Source organism: Equus caballus, unplaced genomic scaffold (genome assembly GCF_041296265.1).
Source record: "Equus caballus isolate H_3958 breed thoroughbred unplaced genomic scaffold, TB-T2T haplotype2-0000440, whole genome shotgun sequence".
Classification (NCBI taxonomy): domain Eukaryota; kingdom Metazoa; phylum Chordata; class Mammalia; order Perissodactyla; family Equidae; genus Equus; species Equus caballus.
In genome coordinates, this window is record NW_027222395.1 from 1,303,430 (window position 1) to 1,325,438 (window position 22,009).

At 41.9% G+C, this 22,009-nt stretch overlaps 1 protein-coding gene and 2 long non-coding RNA genes across 9 annotated transcripts in view; 1 reads left to right on the plus strand and 2 right to left on the minus strand.

Annotated features, from left to right (window-relative positions):
• Positions 1–601: 601 nt before the first annotated feature.
• On the minus strand, positions 602–7,610 carry LOC138923057 (uncharacterized). The gene is made up of 3 exons (XR_011436187.1): positions 3,872–7,610; positions 2,544–2,621; positions 602–858 (listed from the first exon to the last, which is right to left on the minus strand). It is a non-coding gene; the product is annotated as an uncharacterized lncRNA (long non-coding RNA).
• Positions 7,611–7,616: 6 nt separating this feature from the next.
• Positions 7,617–20,808, minus strand: LOC138923058 (uncharacterized). Its single transcript, XR_011436188.1, has 3 exons — positions 20,008–20,808; positions 8,019–17,953; positions 7,617–7,718 (listed from the first exon to the last, which is right to left on the minus strand). It is a non-coding gene; the product is annotated as an uncharacterized lncRNA (long non-coding RNA).
• Positions 20,809–20,936: 128 nt separating this feature from the next.
• The window catches only part of LOC106781265 (uncharacterized), a 135,550-nt gene continuing 134,477 nt past the window's right edge, over positions 20,937–22,009 (plus strand). For 6 of the 7 annotated variants that reach the window (XR_011436181.1, XR_011436184.1, XR_011436182.1 and 3 more), the window contains exon 1: positions 20,937–21,077. The gene's annotated coding sequence lies outside the window, so the exon portion shown is untranslated. The remainder of the gene's footprint in view (positions 21,078–22,009) is intronic. The other variant, XM_070259646.1, reaches the window with a different exon arrangement.

Here is a 22,009-nt window from a genome sequence, read left to right on the forward strand (position 1 = left end):
AACACCTCCAGTGGGAAGGCCCGTCTCTGCTCCCTGCGATGGGATCCACAGATGCGAAGACCTCTCAACTGGACATACACACTTAGGAGTCTCAGATGCCGCAGAGCAGTTCCCAGTCAATCTGCCGCCAGCCGGCCTTTGGAAAGCAACCTTGCCATTTCTTTTAAAGATTCAAACTGATTTTTTCTCCCCACTTTACAGGTTAATCATTTTGTCTTTTGAGATAGCTTTTATAAAGTAATACTCAGTAAAAAAAAGACAAACAAAAAAATCCAAACCATGTCTGAACTACAGTATAGCAATTTCTTCTTTCTAAAAATTTATTTCTAAGTGTTACAATTAAGTCACTTCTTAAAAGCAAAAAAAAACCAAATTGAATCATGAAAATAATAATGCACAGAAAATATCAAACCTGTCAAATACATTATTGTAGCCTTCTGAAAATTTTTTTGGAAAGGTCAAATTTTCATGATTTATAATGAACATAGTTTACTAACTAAATGACTTAAAAAGCACAGGCCAAATCTAAGAAAGGCATTCGTCATGCATCTCAGCAAGGAATTCATTAATAACATCTCATTCTTACACTTCTGTTTTTAAAGAGATGCAGCTGTAACTGGCTGTCAAAGTAGCAGTACTTGTTGGAGTCCTAGGTGTTACGTCACAACTCTTCAGACCATCTGGCGGCCGAAACAGAAAATCTACTGGTGCGAAGGATGGCCTCCCTTTCATTTTTGCAGGATTTGTCTTACGTAACGTTTCCACTTTTGATAAGACTCCATCTGTATCCCTTCCGTTTGTCACACTGATTTGTGATTCCAAAGTATTTACTTCACTATCAACTTTAAAAGAAACGACCTGGATGTGAATAAACAGAACAGAGTGAGAGTCTCTCTTCTGGGGATATATTCCCCCAATGTTTTAGGCCCGAAAATGTGAAAGTTAAGAGATATGTCCCATGTACATAATTTAAGAAACAAAAACAAATACAATTAAATGTTTACATGGAGTCAGAAGACCAGCTACATAAATCATTGCTATGGTCCAGAAAGAGGGAGAACCAATCCATATTAAAAAAACTATATAATAGGTTTTAGGTATTACCAAAAATTAAAATATGTGAAAACTAAGGTGGAAAAATTCACTCACCTAACAAATACATATCTTTTTACTTAAATTATGTTGATAATTACAAAGGTTTGAGAATCAGAAATCCAATGTTTATTGGATTACTACTATTGTCAAGGACAAAATCCTTTTTTTAATAACTTTGGATTATTATAAATAACTTCATCATATGAGCAAAACCATTTTTCAATGTGACACAGTAAGATTAACCATATAAAATGTGAAGCGTATTTTCTTTTTCAAGTCAATTTGTTATTTGGTATTTTTTTACTGCAATATAATTGGCATACAACATTACATTAGTTTCAGGTATACAACATAATGATTCAATATTTGTATATTGTGCAGTGATCACCCCAGTAAGTTTAGTTAACATCCATCACCATGCACAGTTACGAATTTTGTTTTCTTGTGATGAGAACTTTTAAGATCTACTCTTAGCAACTTTCAAATATACAACATTATTAACTGTAGTCACCATGCAGTACATTACATTCTCTACTTACTTATTTTATAACTGGGAGTTTGTACCTTTCGACCACCTTTGCCAATTTAACCCACCCATTTCAACAGAATTTTTAGAGGTTTCTACGTCTCTGAGTTTTAATGAGATATGAATTGAAAGCAGAGTATTTCTACTCGGACGAGAGTTTAAGGGTAACACTGTCCCTGAGGCCTGTGTGGCTGCAAAGGTAGACACTAGTGATAATCCTTAAGGAGAAAACCAACCTTGAGGGAGGAGTGTGAGGTCCAGCTGCTCGCCTGTGAAGATCACCCTGTACTGCCTTCCTTGGAGGATCGATGTCTGATTTTTGGTAAGAATCTAGCCAGGTTTCTTACGCTTTGGCATAACTTTTTTTTTTTTTTTAAGGCTAAGGAATTGTAGCATGGATTATAAATTAAGGGACTGGGTCCTTGAAATGGTGGCTCTTTTTGAAGACTCTACCAGGCACTACGCTAGATGCTGTCAGAAACGTCAGGTGATTTAATTCTTGAAACTACTCTATGTAGATATTACATGTTACAGCTGGGAGAACAAACTCATAACTTCCCCAAGATTATATAGCCAATTGGAAGTGAGACAATAGGCAAACTCAGGCCTAGCTGAATCCAGAGTCAACGCATTTCACCCACTGCACCCGTCTCCTAGCCGATGCTCACATAAAGGTTTCCGTCAGCTGTGTTTTTATTTTCTCTCTTCTGTTAACCAAACTACACATTCTCTACCTATAAGGTTTTGAAGATGAGACACCTCATAAACCCTAGCAGTAAACCCTCTTGATGCTTCCTTGTGCTTCAAGAGGTTTTCACACACGTGGAGGTTACCCTCTTGAAGCAGTTCTGTAAGCTTAATTTCAGCTTCATGAAAATCGCAATGAGATTTTCCAAATGTCTAGACATAAACAGATACTTACACTCTACCTTGCCTGGTTCTTCTTCGATCTTTTCGGCACGCCTTCCTTGATTGGGTACTTTTCTTTCTGTTTCATTATCTAAAATAAAAATGACATAACAGATCCATTTTGACTAGATAGAAAATTCTGCATTAAAAGTACTAGGTAAGGAGCCGGTCCAGTGGCATAGCAGCTGAGTTCATACACTCCACTTCGGTGGCCCAGGGTTTGCTGGTTCAGATCCTGGGCATGGACCTCTGCACTGCTTATCAAGCCATGCTGTGGCAGGTGTCCCACATATAAACTAGAGGAAGATGGGCACAGATGTTATCTCAAGGCCAATCCTCCTCAAAAAAATAAAAACGTCCTAGGTAATTTGGGAAAGACAAAAAGGCAACAATACGAATCTATGCCTTATAGGATTTTATGATTAAAAGTCATTTTAAAATATCCTATTTAAAAACGATAAAAACAGATATAACTTCCTGCCAAGTATAGGATATCTGTTTTCAAAACAAAAGGTGCTAATGTATTTTACCTTTTGCCTCTGACTATCAAATGCATATTTATTATAGAAAATCAGGAAAAGAAATGCATAAAAACAATGCAAAAAAAAATCACCCCAGAGGGGCAGGCCCCGCTGCGCAGCAGGTAAGTTCACACTGCTGCTTTGGCAGCCCAGGCATTCAGATCCCGGTGAGGACCTACCCACTGCTTGTCAAAACCATGCTGTGGCGGGTGTCCCACATATAAAGCAGAGGAAGATGGGCACGGATGTTAGCTCTGAGCCACTCTTCCTCAGCAAGAAAGAAGAGGATTAGCAGCAGATGTTAGCTCAGGGCTAATCTTCCTCAAAAAATAAACAAATAAAAATCACTCAAGATGACATTATTCAGAAATCATCACTGCTGACACTTCAGGGTATGCTTTTTCAGTTTTTTCCTATGTTCACATATTCACATACATATTTTAGAATTGTGATCACACTGTTCAGAATTTGACCTGTTTTCTTTGCCCACTTAATATATCCTGAACCATGTCATGAAGTGTCTTTCACAGGATCGTTCTTAAACGGTACACTGTATTCCACCAAACAAATGGGCTGTAATTTACTGGGGCCATTAATCTTCACTTTGTGGCGCTGCCCACCGATGCACATACTCCACCGCTTGAGCGCCCACTGTGTGCTAACTGGATGGTGGGGCACTGAACCTGTCTTCGGGACCTGGAATCTCCCGTTTCCTCCTCGCCTCCTCAAAGACGTACACGATGACTTTAAAAACTGAACACGAAAAACCTCAGGGACCAGAGCATTCTACTTCAGCCACTGATGAAGGAACAGTTCTCACCACGCGCCGCTCGCGTGGCCGGCGCAGCGGAGGCTGCTCCCGCGGAGGCTGCACTGGCGGCGCCTGCCCCCGAGGTCTGCTTCGCTCTTTGAGTCATCGACCGAGTGGTTCTCACGCACGTGGGCATTGCAGGCTGCCCTGCTGCGGGAACTACGAAATTAAATGCTTTCGGCAATTACTCAAGCATTGTTGCGGCAACATCAGAGCTTATAATAATTGCTAACACCCCTACCTTTTTTCTCGTTGGACACTTTCTTTTCAGAAGTTTGTCTTTGACCAGATCATGTTGCTTGAACATCACTCCTATTAATGATCTATTTAAAAGATTAGGTGGTACGTGATTTAATTGCTTAATGAATCAAATTACCACATTTTCAATCCGTATTTTGACCCCTCATCTGAAATCTGACTATTGTAAAGGACCCAGCAAAAAATCCACCACCCCAAATAAGATGAGATGAAAAAAGTTTTCCATTATATAGATTTCCTTACAAGCTTTTTGTAGAATCCTAGAATTTTGAAAATGCTAATAGCCTAAGCTATTCAAAATAGCTGACTATAATCTTCTGAGAGTCCTTAAACATACCAGCATGTTTTCGCTTCAAAACTTTTGAATTTTGTCTGGAAAAATCTTCTCCTGGATAGAAAACTCTTCCCACAGTGCACTCTCCAACTTCCTTGGAGACTTCATTCAAAATGCCACTGTCTCAGCGAGGCCCCATCAGAAGCTCACCCTGTACCAGCTTCAATACTCCCCATCTGCCTTCTCTTTTTTTTTTATTTCCCGCATAATACTAATGACCATCACATACTATGTATTTTTCTTTTCATTGCCTATCTCAGATGTAAGCTCCATGAAAACAGGGAAGGTTGCTTTATTCATTACTATATCCTAGAGACTAGAGGAACATGGTAGTGACTCAATTTATTGAATACATGAAACAGAGCCTTCTCACCTGATAAAGAGACATGCTATTTACCTCCTTGCCCACTTCACTTTATTTTAGTAATCGTCCTATTAACTTTGTTCATAATGGTGTTCTGAAGACCCATAAGTTTATCCCCCACCCTACGTGCTTTATATCCCTATCTGCATTTTATAATGACATGGATGCATAATAGAGCCCAGTAAACAAATAGAGTGACACACAGAGTTGGTATAGATCTCATAAGGGATGTTTGGCAATGAATATTTCAAGTGAGTACTTCCTTAGCATCTAGCCAAAACTGCTCTATGTCACCATACCAATAACAGGGAGTTTGGTACTGTTAACTCTAGGAAAATAATCACTCTGATTGAAGCTGATAATAGATTTAAAATGAATTTACTTACTCTGAGAAAAGAAGCATGATTCATCATTTTAGTAACAATTATCTCCTATCAACTACACCCTAGTCAGCTCCATTTGGGCTTTGGCCTTTGACCTGGCAATCCATACAAGATGGAACAGCATTAAAACAATCAAAAGAAGATAAAGTTAAAAAAAGGAACTGCCATAATTTACTTCCATGTCTCATTACAAAATAAAGTTTCCATTTTAAAGTTAAATTTTACCCATAGCCATCTAACCCTTATTCATTTATGGCAAAAAGATACTTGCCAAAAAGATACTTGCTAACTTAAATTACTCTCTTTTCTGGTTCTGGTTTGATTTAAATTATGCTTAAAAGCCTCAAAACGTACTCATATTTCTCAGTGAGCACAAAGGAGAAATTTCATACTATGTTTTCCAGGTATTAGAATCCTTGTTAATATGATGAACTGGAAATATTTGGAAGGGGTCGATGAAGAGACTAGAGTATTAAGATCTCTTCTCTCCTGTTTATGAAAAGATACTGCACAGCTTACTTTCTTAGCTTTGACAGTTTGCCTTCAAATCCAATGATTATGCACTTCTCCTCTGTCCTTAAGAAAATGGAGACCTGATCAGAAAGCAAGGAAGAAATCCAGCAAGAGAAGGATTGATTAAAAGTGATAAGATATTTATCAACTCTAAAATTCCTGAAGAAGCACAACCAGACTTCTCCTCTAGATTAGGAGCCACTTGCTTCTCCAAATCTCAGGGAAGATCTAGTGCTGAAGAAACGAGGCACAAAGTAAACAATATTCAGCGATGGCTATTGTCTAAGTAGAATAAAAAACTACTGGTGAATCGTGTTATTTAACACAACAATGTGTGTCTTTTTCCCCCCTACATATAACACTTTGTAAATAGCTGTTTACAGTTTAGACCAATGACTGGTGCCTTACATACTCTTGAGAAGCCAGATTAAATTCAGCCCCTTCCAAGAGGTCTTCTCTGATGTTCCTCCAAACAGAAACAATCTCGCCCTCCTCGAACACATACACACCATATTTTTCTGTATCTTTCCACCTTGAGCTACATTCTACTACTTTTGGTCACTTCCATGTTATCCTAAGGTCACACGCAGAGTAATCAAAGGTCTCTCAAATAAATCAATGACATTCCTGAAGCAAACAAAAACAGGCGATATCTTGAGCTTTTATGTTATTCACTTCTTATTTAAATCAGGAATGAATACACAGCCAACAAGAGACTACCTTGAAAAGAGCAAATCACCAGTGACTACCTAATTTACAAATCCAGCTGCCTGTGTTCAAACTTCATCCCTCTTGACTCATGGATCATTCTCTTCTTTAGATCACCCCTCCTCCAGCTTCTGTCCTGTTTTAGCTCTCCTGCCAATCTGACCTATCACTGGTACCTGACTTCTGCCCACTTGAAGGTGCTCTCTAGACCTCACTCTTTCACAATGTGTATATCTTTACTGGAGTGGTCTCATTTAGCCCTAGAGCTTAAACCCCCATCCATACTCCCAATATCATATCCTAAATCCACCACTCAGCATGGATCTCCGTCCTGATTTTCAAATTTTTATTCCCAACTGCCTGTTATCCAGATGGCCCAAATGAGCTTTAAAAAAAGCAGAAAAAGCATTATCAATATGCACCCACTTAGGCATATTCCTTTTCCTGCCTTCCACACCTCTTTTAGCGGCAGCACAATTTATATGGTTGCTCAAACTAATTTATCTTCAGAATCATCTTATCTCCGACTCTTCAATTTCCTTCACCCCTCACCATCTGCTTGGTCCCCGTCAATTTCTCTCCTGAGATGTCTCACACCTGTTTCTTCCTTTAAGCCCACTGCCCCAGTCCCCTTATCCTGTCTCACCTACTCTATCACGACAGTCTCACTACAGTCTTCCTACCTATAAGTTCTTCCCCTTCCAGACTACGATCTTCCAGGCAAGGGTAATCTTCCTGAATTATTAATCTGATCATGGTACAAGCTCATGTATAAGCCTCTCTTGACTCTGCGCATCCGACAGGATGGACGCCAAATCCTTCACCCGGCCTTCCCCGTCCAGCCCGGCTCTGACTGCTTTGCTAGTTTTATCCCGTGTCAACCTACCTATGGCTGCACCGAGAGACCTGATCTTTATCTTCTGAACTATTAGTATGTCCTTCCCGGCTCCTGCCAACTAGCTAAGTGAATAAAGGGACTACAGGGAAAGGGTTATTTTAGTCATTTAAACTCTCAAAGAATCGCTTCTTGGCCTCTTGGCTAAGATCAAGTATAATCTCTTAAAGAAAAGTCTGGTTAAGAACTATTCCTGAATATCAAGTTATGATACTAAATTTACCTTTTTTGGTTGGTGTGCTGGTATTGATGAAAGAAAAATAGGCTTATTGGGTCATTAAACACCCACTATAAACGGTTGTCGCTGAGGTTTCTCTCTTAATTTTTTTAGTCGTTTTTCCTCTAGGTATTTCCGGAGCATTTGTCTTCGTTGATCACTTAGAAGAGAGACTTCGCTGATCCTAAGCAGGGGGGAAAATAGCATATAAAATGTTCAAATAAAAAGTTATCCAAATGTCTAATATGCCATTGTCTAACTTCAACAGCTGCTAAGCAATACTTTCAGTAACTTCGTATTGATTCCTTAGCACGCTAACCACACAAGTCATTTCAACCCCTATACTTTTAAAGTTTCTCTTCCTTTTGCCTTCTCTTGTTCACATATTAACAGCTTGTCATGTACTAGGCATGCATTACTTCACTTTTAAATTAATTAACTTCTATGATCACCCACCTCCAAGCTGACCTCCAACAATTCTCACCTCCTGGTAGTCACGCCCTTGTGTTGTCCCCTCCACACAGAATAGGGCTGAGCTGTGTCACCAAGAAAAGTGTGGGAATGATGGAGTGTGGCTTCCAAGACTGTATCATTAAAGACAGTGCAGCTTGGCCCTGCTCTCTCTCAGATCACTTGCGCTGGGGAAGTCAGTGGCCACGTGGAGCCTTAAGGAGACTCAAGCAGCCCTATGGAGACGCCACACGATGAAGAACTAAGGCCTCCTGCCAAAAGCCAGCATCCACTTGCCAGTCATGTGAGTGAGTCATCTTGGAAACAGCTCCTCCAGCCTCAGTCAAGCTTCAGAGGCATCCCTGGATGACACCTTGACTGCAACCTGCAGAACCACCCGGCTGAGCAGCACCCAAATTCCTGACCCACAAAAACTGTATGAAATAATAAATGCTTGTTGTTTTAAACCATTAAGTTTTGGGGTAACTAACACAATTTTTCCTTTGAGATTAAGGCTAGTTGTCAGATTCCTTACCTCTCACCTATGATTCTCAACTCAGGTTTCTACTATGTATTCTCATGTTTATTTAAACTTGTTTAAAAAATATGAGCAGCTACTATGTACCAGACATTTTTAGGAAGTAAGAATAAGAGAATTTCTGCCCCTGAAGGGCTCACAGTATCGTGGGGGAGATGAGCACAGTTTCAATTTGGTTTAGCATGGATTGAAGACTACAAGAATGCACAATTGAGAATCAGTATAAACCTGTCTGGGGAGGTCAGGAAAGGCTTGTCAGAAGAGTGAATACCAGAGAAGGGTTCTGAAGAATGAGAGTGCGTTTGCCCACTGGGTGAGGGTTTAAAATAATCCAGGGAGATGACTGCACAACTCAGTAAATTTACTTAAAAAAGGGCATTTACTTAAATGGGTGAATTTTATGGTATGCAAATTCTACCTGAATAAAGTTGTTTAACAGAAATAATCCAGGCAAAGAACAGAAGATGCGAAAGCTCAGATGATGAAATGGTTAATCATCGATGAAACCCCTATATCCTCAACTCCCCTGAAGTTCCCGTTCCCTTCATCTCTTGATTTAACCGAAACCTGGCTCTCCCCTGAAGACAACCTCCCCATATTGTCCTCTCAAGTGGTTTACTGATTTCTTCTCCCACAAAGGTCATATCACTGGGCCTGAAGCGGGCCAGGGGGGTGATCCCTCATTGCTGTTTCTCAATTATTTCTTCCTCTTCAGTAGAACAGCCCAGCTTTATATTTCACGTCATCAGACCATACTAGACAGTACCCTGACTTGCCATCTATAGATGGCAGGTTCTTCTCTCAGTATTTTACAATTTAGTAAATGGCCACTCCATTTTTTTAGTTGCTCAGGCCAAAACCCTTAGAACCAAACTGACTTTTCTTTATCAACCTACATCCACTCCATTAGGAAATCCTATTGGTTCAAACTTCAAAATATATCCAGAATGAAACCACCCAGGGTTGCCGTTCCCACTGTGGTCAACCATGAGCTAAATTATTGCAGTTGTCTCCCAGCTGGTCTCCTGGAGGCCATGCTGGTCACCCTACCATCCATAAGTGATGCTTTAAAACATAAAGCAGATTATAAACACACTAATCCAATAATGGCTTCTCATGTCACTCAGAGTAAAGCTCGTCTCCCCATAAAGAAGGCCCTCGGGGCTCTACGGGCACTGTCCCCCTTGTTCGTTCTTCTCTAGCCACGCTCACCTACTTGCTTCTCTGGAACATGCCAGGCCTACTGCCACCTCTAGACTTTCGCAAATGGAAAATGAAGGCTATTTTAACAGCATACTGACAGAGTTAGACTTTCCTTTGAGAGATTTTGGTCAAGGAACGGAGTATTTGAGAGGGCTAGAGTAGACGCAAGGAGCTGATATAGGCAGCAATATCACCTTCTCAGACAAAAAATGTCTAGCTCTTCCTTTAAAGGTCACCCTATATCATTCTATGGCCCAGTTTTTGTTTCCTCCCAACTCCTAAGACACGTTATTCCTTACTTTCTCCCCCTCAACTACCAACCCATTTCCTTTGACCTTCAAACATGCACCGATCACGTCATCTCAAAAACAAAAACAACCCTACAACACTTTTGTCCAATTCTTTTCTCTCATTTTCCTTTAGAATCACAAAAGTGACAAATCTGGAAGAAATATTTTAGCCCAAGCCTCTCTTTTGCAGAATCAATTAAGCTTGAATACGTTCAATATGTTGTACATGCTGCATATTTCACTGGTCCTGGAAAATGACAAAATTGAAGCAGTGAACATTTAAACAACTGGACACCTCATTTATCTACAAAACTTCTATTTTAATGTCCCTTATCAATTCATCTTGTCAACACTTATCTTATTCAAACTCCAGAAGTCAGAACTTTATTATCCGTACTGCCATATAGGAATCCTAAAGCGTTACAATACTCCACAAGTGAATGGAACTTTCACAGCCTTTACCTTAAATAGACAGTATTTAGTTGTAGAAAATACCAAGTTATTTAGAATGGGATTTCAAAACTCCATTCTTCTGGTAAGGTGTTTTTTATTTATTTTTTTTTAAAGATTTTATTTATTTATTTATTTTTCCTTTTTCTCCCCAAAGCCCCCCAGTACATAGTTGTATATTCTTCGTTGTGGGTCCTTCTAGTTGTGGCATGTGGGACGGCTGCCTCAGCGTGGTCTGATGAGCAGTGCCATGTCCGCGCCCAGGATTCGAACTAACGAAACACTGGGCCGCCTGCAGCAGAGCGCGCAAACTTAACCACTCGGCCACGGGGCCAGCCCCCCTGGTAAGGTGTTTTTTTTTTTTTTTTTTGATGTGGAAGATTGCCCCTGAGGTAACATCTGTTGCCAAATCTTCCTCTATTTTGTTTGCTGGACGCTGCCACAGGCTTGATGAGCACTATGTAGGTCCATGCCCAGGATCCGAACCCACAAACCCCGGGCCGCAGAAGCAGAGTATGTGAACCTAACCACCACACCACCCAGCTGGCCCCTGGTCAAGGATTTTTTAACCTCAGGTATTAAACCAACTTTTTTCCCCTCTTCAAAGCAGTTAAAACTACAATAGCTCTTTACTTACTTTGCCTCACACGCATCTCTTCTGGAATAGGCTCTTGAGATGCCTCCTCCAATTCAAGATTTCTACCTTCCAACGTTGGAGTGTCATTTTCATTCATATTTATCATATTTGCCTGCTTTCTGAGAGAGAAATCTCTCCTCAGCAATTTTAGCTCTAATCATCTCAATATTTAAATCCTTTCTCAGTTGACTGGCAAAATGTGATGCAGCCATCCTGCCAGGCAAAAGAAAGGTAGACAACTTATATAGATTTTCACATTATTTAAAAAATTAAGATTCCAGTTCACCTCCTGCCCCAACTCAGAGCATTCTGACATAAAAATTTTTCAGTACAAAATGGAATAAATATGTGACACTGCAAAGTGGGAAGAAAGCAAAAGATAGTACAGTCTATTTTGGGGTTCTACATAGGGCCTTGCTTGACAGATGAAGTGCAGCCCAGGAAGCGATGGGCCATGACACAAACAAGAGGCTCTAGGCTCACCGCACAGCATTACAAAGTGACAAGAGTGAAGGAAAGGAGAGGATAGGGAGAGTAAGCAAAGGACAGTATACAGAATCGTTTCCTAACCTTTCCCTGTGATGAAGGCAGGCAGCCTGGCAGTTTTTCTCAAGCCAAAAAACAAAACAAAACAAACACACGAGATGCCTATTAGACAGACAGGGATGATAAGCAGGCAGTTGGATATACAAGAGTGAGCAAAAGATGGGTTTTTAGAAGAATTACCATGGTCACACAGAAGGATAGCCATACAGTTTGCCATTTGAGGGCATAATGAAATTATTTTCGGCCATGTAAGAAATCACATTGTTTAGCTGGCACATACTCTTTTCTTAGAAAGATTCTTGAGAACGTGTTCAAGCCAAACAAGGGAGAAGGACAAGAAACAGGATGCCATGTGTTCCAGGAAATCCTTCATTCAAATGAGGAAAAGAATAAAGGAAAGTGGAAAGTCTAAGGGAGTCACCTATGCAGCTGGTATAGAAAACAACCAAGCCCAACGGGAGAAAGATGACTGATTCTCCAGAAGTGCTGCTGGCTCAAAAGAAAAAAAAAGAAAGAGAGAAAGAAAAAGGGGACGGTCTGCCAATAGGAAGATAAAAAGTTCTAAGCAAACTAGACTCTTCAACAACAAGAACAACTGAGACAGTCCACTAGAAAACTCCAAAGAAAAATCTGCACAAGAAATGCAACCCATTAAAATGTTACGATCAACAGAGTATACAAAAAATGAGAATTCTTCTGACTTGGATGCTAATAACACTCTCCTGTAAGAGCCCAGGGGAAGTGCCAAAGGACTCTACTTTTCAGTAAGCATGCTCCTCTACTATTTGACTTCCCACCTCCTGGAAGTATTAATGTGCTAAATGTTAAAGAAACAATAAACCATTAGTTACTTTAAAATACAGCGTAGCACTATACACCACAAAGAGAGACAGCCTGCATGCAAAAGCTTGAGTTAATAGCAAAGGCGTGTTTAATTGTCACCTAAACCAGCACAGGTGGTTAGTATCATCGCTGTTACACAGGTGAGGGAGAGAACTGCCCGCGCTGGCACAGCCAACAGGCGCTGGAGCTGGGATCTCAAGCCCCGCAGCCTGGCTCCTCACATCACTACATCCAAGTTCCCCTCTTGGCTGAGTGGAGTTTCTTCCAGCTTGAAAGTCTAGAATGCCTTCATCTTGCTTGCCTAGAGGTTCCCAACCAGGGCGGTTTTAGATGTCGCCGGCTCTGGGAGCAGCTAATGGAATTGAAGGTCGGGGCCAAGGATGCTAAGCATCGTCCCGCCCCAGAGGCCAATCACGGCCCAGTGGTGAAACGCTGACTGCTACATAGATTATGGCAACAAATATTTACTCTTCTGGAGGACGGAGGCATCGGCTGCGGGAAGGACAGGTGACTGGTCCTAGAGGAGCCTCCCCCGAGAGGAGTCCAGCTCGCCGCCGCCCACCTCAGACCCTTCCAGACCTTCTAGGAGGAGGCGAGCCAGCGCCCTTCCTCCAGCTCCCAGCACCCACCTCCCTGAGGCAGCCTGTAGCGTGAAACCTCAGTCAAACCCAAAGGAAAGAAACGCTCCGTATCTGGAGAGCCGCCGCTGCCGCCGCCTCGGAGCAGCGCCGCCTACACCTGAGCCGCCCAGAATCCGAACTTCCCACACCCAGCCTCTGATTGGAGGGCCTTTGAGCAACCCCGCGGGGAAAGGGGCCCGCCCCTTCTTTTTTTGACGAGGCTTGCGATTTCGTCCGTCCCTGCGCTATTCGAATTGATTGAAAGGTGAACGGACTGTTCAAAGGATGGGCGCGTCCGACGCGATTATGGCTGAGGATCGGGGACGGGGCGCTGGTGAGGCGGTGCGGTCCGTAAACCGCCTGGAGCTCCAGGGCCCCAGCATCCGAGGAAAGGTGAAAGCGCTCCTCGGAGCAGAAGGGACTCAGTGTTTGCAGGGCTTTTAATGTCCTTGTTTAGTCACACAAATCCAGCACAACTTATTGGAAGGTTTTCTTCACTTAATATTTTTTAAAAAGGGTTTACTACCCCAGAATTCTCCTTACATCGCTTAGCGTTACTTTCCAACATCGCCAGGCTTTTTTTTTTTCATCCGGTTTTTATTGAGGTAAAATTTAAATACCGTGGAAAGGATTGATCTTTTAGTGTGCGATTTCATGAGTTTTGCTAAACGTAAACAGCTGTGTAAGCACCACCCAATCGGAAAACAGCATTTCCATCACTGAGAGTTCCCTCATCCCCTTTCCAGGCGCCCACTGTTAGGCAGCCAACCTCTGCTCTGATTTCCATCACCACACACATAAAGGGGGTAGTCCTCTCCCAGGTGGCCCTTCTTTCTCTAACCATGCTTTCCAGATCCATCCCTACTGTTGCGTGATCAGGAGTTGGTTTTTATTGCTGAAAGGCATTCCATCGAATACTTTGTCTATCCATTCACCCATTGCTGGACATCTGGATTATTTCCATTTTTGGCTATTATGAATAAAGTTGTGTGGAAATTAATAAATAGAAACCTCACTAAATTGGAGTCTTGGGATCCAGAGGCGGAGCTTTCACACCCTACCTCCTAGCAGAGCCCAACAGGAAGAAGACAGACTTCTTCTTGACCAAGAAGCTCAGCCAATGAGAGACTATCACAACTCAGCTAGTGAAACGCTGCTACACCTCTGGACTCCTTGTTTACAATGGCCCTCCCAACTTCCTCTTCCGCCCAGAATAGAGTTTCTCCTCCATGCTGCTAGCGACTTGCACCTGGCTCGCCGTGGTTTCAGACTTTGAATTGCAATTCTTTCTTGGTTCCCCGTAAACCCATTTTTGCCGGAGAAACAACTGGCTGTCTGTTTAAGGTCAACAGTTGCTATAAACATTCTTGTACAAGTCTTTTTTGTGGGCATGTTTTATTTCTCTTGGGGAAATATAGATGTGGTATTTCTGGGTCATTCTGGGTATGCTTAACCTTATAGGAAATTGCCAAGCAGTTTTCCAAAAGAAAGCTGGCACATTGTTAGGAATGGAGAGGGTCATGGTGCAATGATAGAAGATTCTATTCACCAAGCTAGAGCAATTTGAAACATGTATGGATCTAATAAAATAGGCTCACAATTGATGAAGCAAAAATTTACAGAACTACAGAGAAAAAATTGATGAATCTGCCATTATCGTGAGTGATTCAACATACCTCTCTCAGCGCTGATTGACCAAACAGACACAATTCAGCAATGATATAAAGACGAGTCAACAAAAGAATTAAGCAACTTGACCAAATGAACCCTGACCCATGACAGAGACAATCCAGAGCTGATCCCTGCTTCCTGGGTCCCTCCCCAGAATCACCCAGCAGGGCCCACAACCTGAGGTGAGCCCCTCCCAGGTCACTGTGCCCAGACTCCCCAGGGTTCCCCTGGGAGGCCTCATGTTCTCCCTTGAAGCAGCAAGTAAATAAACCAAACTTTGCTTAACTGCAACTTGTGATACCAAACCTCTTAATCTCAAATTCGCGTGTCTGATGTACAGTAAGCCGAACACAGAGACATGCATGCCTGGAGGCAGAGAAAGATTTATTCAAATTGGCCAAAACAAGGGGGAGGAAAACAGGTTCTCTCAAAACCACCTTCACAAGAGAGGAAGGTGGGGGATTTCATAAGCTAAGGGGGTTGGCAGGAGGAGTTTCAAAGAAACAAAGGGGAAATCCGTGATGTTCCTTTCGCTCCAGATAAGCCCTTGGGCAATTTGACTTCTGGGTATCAAGGGCAGCTGGGGGCTGTTTATCTGGTGATTGTAACTTCATTGAAGGCATTCTTGGGGCTGCACTGGTGGTGTGGCAGTTAGGTTCATATGCTCCACTTCAGCAGCCCCGGGTTCATGGGTTCAGGTCATGAGCACGGACCTGTATGCCACTCATCAAGCCATGCTGTGGCGGTGCCCCATATACAAAATAGAGGAAGACTGGCACAGATGTTAGCTCAGGGACAATCTTCCTCACCAAAATAATAATAATAAAATTAAAAGTAACAACAATGAAGGCATTCTTTTTCTTCTGCAAAATAAGCTTATAAATCCTTGTTACCCTTGAGTCACCACTCAAGTTAAACAAAAAAAGCAGCAAATTGACAAGATTAATTTCCTTTCACCTACATCTGTGTTTGGAACAAGGTCAAAAGAATCGAATGTTTACAGTAACCCTCAGGTACCCAGCTTCAGATGTTCTTGGTGGTCTCCATCTGATGGGCTTTATCTGTAGACATCTTGAGATGGAATCTTGAAATCTTGAAATTGGATTACCAAATAGGAGCAAGAGAAATCATTATTGATTCAAGAAAAATTTATAATGTAGAGCGGAGATTAGTTTTAGAGTCTGACCACCTAGGGCTCTAGTTCTGGAGCTGCTCAATTTCTGTTCTCAGACTTCATTGATGTGAGTCATATCAACACCTACTTCATAAGTGATATGAGATTTTCACATATTGTGTATATGGGGTAGCCATTCTGGTTCAAAACTGATTTGGCTTGAACTAAGGAAGCTTGACTTACTGCCTATCAAACACACATTGTACATCTGCTTTAACTGTTAAAGAATGCATTCTCTTACAAGAATGCATACGTCCCCTCCTACAATGCCAGTCTCAGCCAGTATCCAGTGTCAGTAATTCCCTATTAGTAACACCCATATCAGCACTCTGAAGATAACTTCCCTTTCCTGGACATCAGGGTCAGGTTGACCTGCTAATTTTTAACTGAATACCTCTTTGAAACTTTGATGAGTATGTATCCTGGGCATGTTTAAGGTATGTTCTTTGTTCTAAAAAGCTATAAAACTGTACTGAAAACCATGCTTCTCTGGAACATTTTCTTCCTTTGTGGAAACTGCCTTCCCAGGTTATAATCCTCAACTTGGCTCAAGTAAAACTCAGCTTATCTCTCTAACCTATAGACTGGTTATGGGTTATTTTGCGTAGACATAAGGTTGTTGTGAGAATGAAATGAAATATCCTACCTAAAGATCATAGCATAGCAGCTGGAATACAGTAAGGACTTCAAAACCTGGTAGTTACTGTGAGCTGACCACAAAAGGGAAAAGTTAGAATGAGGCTCAAATCCTGCGGGCGCCCCTGTGTACTCCACCAGCCCCGTTCCTGGCAAGGCAGGGAGCAGGGCTTGGGTGGAGAACCGGACTTCATTACTTAATGAATCTATTTGACTGTAACAGTTAAAGCTGAAAGGAAGATAATGGGGCTCTAAATTCTCCACTGGAATTAAAGGAGGAAAGAATTACAATTAAAGGATTCTCCATTTCAAAAACCTGTTCTGTTTTCCCCAGTTTTAAAGATGCTCTCTAGAGCCAGCCTGATGTCCTAGCACTTCAAGTTCAGCGTGCTCCACTTCAGCAGCCTGGGTTCAGTTCCCGGGCACAGAACCAGACGACTCATTTGTCAGTAGCCATGCTATGGTGCTGGCACACTTAGAAGAACCAGAAGAACTTACAACTATACACAACTATGTACTGGGGACTTTGGGAGGAAAAAACGAAGAAAAAATGAGGAAGATTGGCAACAGACGCTAGCTTAGGGCAAATCTTCCCCTGCATAAATAAATAAATAAATAAATAAATAAAGATGCTCTCACTTTGTGTGTCTAATAAACTTTTAAGGCCTAATGGCTCCAGAGTCCATGTAAACCAAGCCTTGGATTAGCAGGGGCCCGAGATGAGTACAGGATAGTGGCAAAGAGTGTGGGCTTTGACTTGGGTTTTAATCTCTACCCTGCCACTGTTTTAAATCCAAAGGTTGAAGGCCATATATGGCCTTGGGCAAGAGGCGTAATCCTTCATAAACCTCAGTTTGATAACAATCTCTTCTCCATGGAGTTTTAAGATAAATTGTATTACAGTACCTGGCAAATAATAGATTTTCAATAAATGGTACTTTAAAATACTAATAATGACAACAACAGTAATAACAATATCCCTGGATCTACCATTAGAAATTATGAGCATTTTTAGGTAAAGTATTGAGACATCAAGTGCAAGACGTATTGCTATAAAAAATTAGTAAGAATGATAAAATTTAACATTAGTTGGCCACAAGTATAAACTGGTGGAGTCTTTCTAGAAAACAAATATAGAACTGTTTCCCAATCAGTCTTACATGTCTAAAGGATGAATAGGGTCTCACTTAATCCAGAACACTGTCAGCCATTGCTCTGAATCAGCATTTTCCCCCTTAAGTGTCCATTTGGAGACTTAAAGAAAGTAGAACTCATTCAAACTTTTCTTTCTTCATCCACTTATTGCTGCTTTCTTCCAGCAATAAGTAAAAGCTGTTGATGATTCTTCCCTCAGTAACTGTCTGAGAAAACATAGCAGAAATACAATAAATATGTTGATTGGCATTTTTATTATGTAGATGTTTTATATAAGGTGACAAATATTTTTCTTTTATGGTGCTTTAGAACTCATGAAATATGATTCAAAACACTTTAAAAAAATCTCTGTAAAATTTAAGCACACATCTCCAAAATCACCTCTGAAAATGTATAAATACAGAGTTGACAGACTGCAATTATTTACAAGTCACACACACATATTGACAAAGCCTGGGAGGAGCTGGGTGATCTGGCAAGATCGCATGAACCTTTCTTGTGTTTTAATTTCCACCAGCAGCGTAATAATGGTTTTTATACAAAAAATATAGTTTAAAAATTCCTGCAAATAGCTCAATCTAATTATGTCCCTGATGATCTAATTAAATGTTAAATTTTCAGTTATTAAAAACCCACATCTTTCTTGAAAAGAAAATGTTTTAATTAATTGCTGTATATTTTTTATGTTTTATATATGCTATATATTACAAATTAATCACTCTCTTCGTATTAGCTATTTAAGGTATTTCTAATTTTCCTATTATACATAATCCTTCAATTAACATCTTTTAAAATGTCAATTTTTGTTCAAGCTTCTCTTTTATGACTCAACATTAGATTTTTATTTCCCTGGTCTTTACAATGGAAGACAGGAATGGCACTCTTTTAAAAACTGAAAGAAGTAGAGATGCCTGTCAAACAATGCAAGATTTACACATTTCCAGCCCTTTCTGTCCTTCCCCACCACTGCCATCTCCACATAAGTGTGATCCCTTTCAGTGTGTCCAAGTTTCTGATAATTTCTTAGGAGACAACCCCAGACAGGGGAATTACTGAGTAACATAGAAATTATAGAAACATTAAAGGAAATTATTGGTGGCAAAAAAGAAAAAATCAAATCCTATATATAGGGAAATAAGAAACATTTACACCAAAGAAAACAAAGATAAAAAGAAAGTCAATGGAATGGGGTAATGCTTGCCATTAGTATGTCAGAGGGAAGTCTGGTATAGAGAACTGCTGATAAATTTCTTCGGACAGTAACTAGGATGCAGTGGATGAATAAATATTGGCAGAGGAGAAAAACAAGATCTGGAGGTCAAGGAACTTGCCCACCTTCTGAAGGAAAGTAGAGTGTGAAGAGGGCGCTGAGTCTGTGTGCTTGACTGTGCCGTCTTGCCCTCTCTCTTATTAAGGATGATGTGTATTTTGTACGCAAAGTTTAGATCTCAGGAATAAACATATAGTGTGATGTGCACTGATAGAGAATATATGCAGGAAATGGGATGGAATGGAGCAGGGTGCTGGAATATATCTTTAAAGTGGTTTTACTATACCAGAGGACATGATTGTTTTTGAGACTCTGATAAAGAAATATTTTGAATGATTTCTTCTTTTGAAAGACGGCATGCTCATTACCATTGCCTTGTCACTCTTGCTAAGTTTTGTTAGTGTTTCCTTCTAGTCGTTTCCCAAGTATTTCTTTTTGGCTAAATTATTTGTTTATCTGTATAAAGCTAAGGGGGTTTGTTTTTCGGTGTGGATTTTTTAGCAGGTCTTCCTAATACGGGAAGGAATTTAATAGTGAATTTTTAAAGTAAAGGCCTAGTGCCCATAGGCATATTTTAATGTGTGAATTCTTTATCAAATATGTCATAAATATTGAGGAGGCAGTGTGTTAAAATAGTCTTATTTATTTATTTAATTTTTTAAAATATTTTTTAAAATTTTTATTGAGTTAATGATGGGTTACAGTCTTGTGAAATTTCAGTTGTACATCATTGTCTGTCAGTCGTGTTGTAGGTGCACCCCTTCACCCTTTGAGCCCACCCCCCACCCCCCTTTCCCCTGGTAGCCACTAATCTGTTCTCTTTGTCCACATGTTTAAATTCCTCATAGGAGTGGAGTCATACAGAGATTGTCCTTCTCTATCTGGCTTATTTCACTTAACATAATTCCCTCAAGCTCCATCCATGTTGTTGCAAATGGGACGATTTTGTTCTGTTTTATGGCTGAGTAGTATTCCATTGCATATACATACCACAACTTCTTTATCCATGGAAGCACTTAGGTTGTTTCCATGTCTTGGCTATTGTAAATAATGCTGCAATAAACATTGGGGTGCACAGGACTTTTGGAATTGCTGACTTCAAGCTCTTTGAAGAGATACCCAGTAGTGGGATAGCTGGGTCCTATGGTAGTTCACCATTCCCTTTCCACTTAGACTACTGACAACTATCTTATTGAGGAAAAATGGAATTAAGATTACTATCAGTGTGCTCATTATATTTTTAAAAAATAAGTCTATCAAATCTTTGTCTAGGATTAACTTTTATTAATTGATTTGCATTCAAGTGATTAGGATGATTACAAATAATTATCCAGTCAACTCTTAAAATTTTAATAACATTCCTCTCTTTGGGCATGCTTGGAAAATCTGTCCCTGAATCAAAATTACAAAATATCTACAAAATTTTCACCACAGAACTTTTACAATTAATTATCCATTCCATTTTCACTATTATAGCTTATCCTAAAGAATTAAGTAAATGCGTATTACTTCACTCCTGCACACCCTTTAAACGCAGCTAACAGACACTGAATAAACCAGCTCATCCCCGGCGGGATCCAGAGTTACTTGCCCCACGTGCTGTCCCCAGGCTGCAGCCGCCTGAGGGGACTCGCCCGGGCCCCCGCCCTCAGAGCTCACACCCGCCGTGCGCTCTCGCCCCGGGGCCGCCCCGCCGACCTCCCGCGCGGCTCTGCGCGCACAGGCCGGACGCTCGGAGCCGGCGCCGGGCCGCCCTGCTCGGCCTCCTGGACGCAGCGCCGCCTCTGGACCGAGCACGCGCACCAGCGGCCTCCGCGCAGGCTCCGTGCCCGCGCACGCGCCCTCGCGTCGCGCTCCTGGCTGAGAGACCTGCGCTCGGGGCCGGGCTCCGGGCGGTTCTCGCGGTGCCGTTCCACCGGGACTTCCGCGCTTCGGTGGCCTTTCTGACGAGCCGCCGCGCCCAGAGATGTTCAGGTTGGAGCGACACTTCCCAGACGGCAGCGGTCACGCCAGCTCTTCGGCTTCCATTCCGTTTTCGCGCGGTTCTCCCTCTTCGCAAGGTGAGTGGAGCTCATTTGTGGATGTGTTAGCACAGGATGCGGGAATCCTGTGAAGCGAGTCAATTCGGAGCCCGACGTGAACCAGGAGGGGTGGCGGCGGAAGCGCTCACAGCCTGGAGGCCCGTAGTAGGGACGCCAGTCCTCACGGGACTCTCGGGCCTGAACGGCAGAGGACGGTGTGTGTCTGTGGGGACAGACGGGCAGCGTGTGGCGGGGTGTGTGTGAGAGACGCGAGCGAGCGGTGGGATGCGCCTCCGTGCCGTGGGTGTGGCTGCGAGGCTGTGACAGGTGCGTGGCTGTGCTGGGGTGACGGGGATTTGGTGCATGTCCTTCACCTGTGCGGGTGTGATGGCTGTGGCTCTGTGGCGTCACTGTCTGGTGGCTCTGGGCTCCCTGGTGTTCCTCCTCTTCTCTCCTCACAGCTGCTTGGCTGCAAGAGGGAAGTAGGATCTTGAGCCCTAAAGGAAGATTTCCAGCCAGGGGGCACCGAGGTTAGTTTGGGAAAGCCTGGGGAGTTCTCTACTTGGGAGCTCTGAGGGGCGGCTACTGTCTCAGAGCCTCGGGGTTCCCAGAGCTCGGACCCCAGGAACGTGCTGTAAACCTATTCCCGTCGTCCAGGCTCTGTCCTCTTTTCCATCTGTTTATGTGTATGAGCAGGGCGGGTGTGGACCTGGAGAGTGTCGTGTAAGGGAGTCATTCTGTGCCCCAAGAACAGCCTGGTGCCTCCTGACTTCCTCCTCAGTCCTGCCATTCCCAAAAGAAGAACCTTGATGAGGGGAAAGAATTGGTTTACACACAAAAGTCAACATTGAGGATAGTTTTTTTTATATAAAATCATTGATTTTAACTTATTGGTATAAGAAAAACTTAACAAAACTTTGCAATAATATCTGATTTTAGTTGTCTTCCCCAAAACATTTCCAAATACTGAT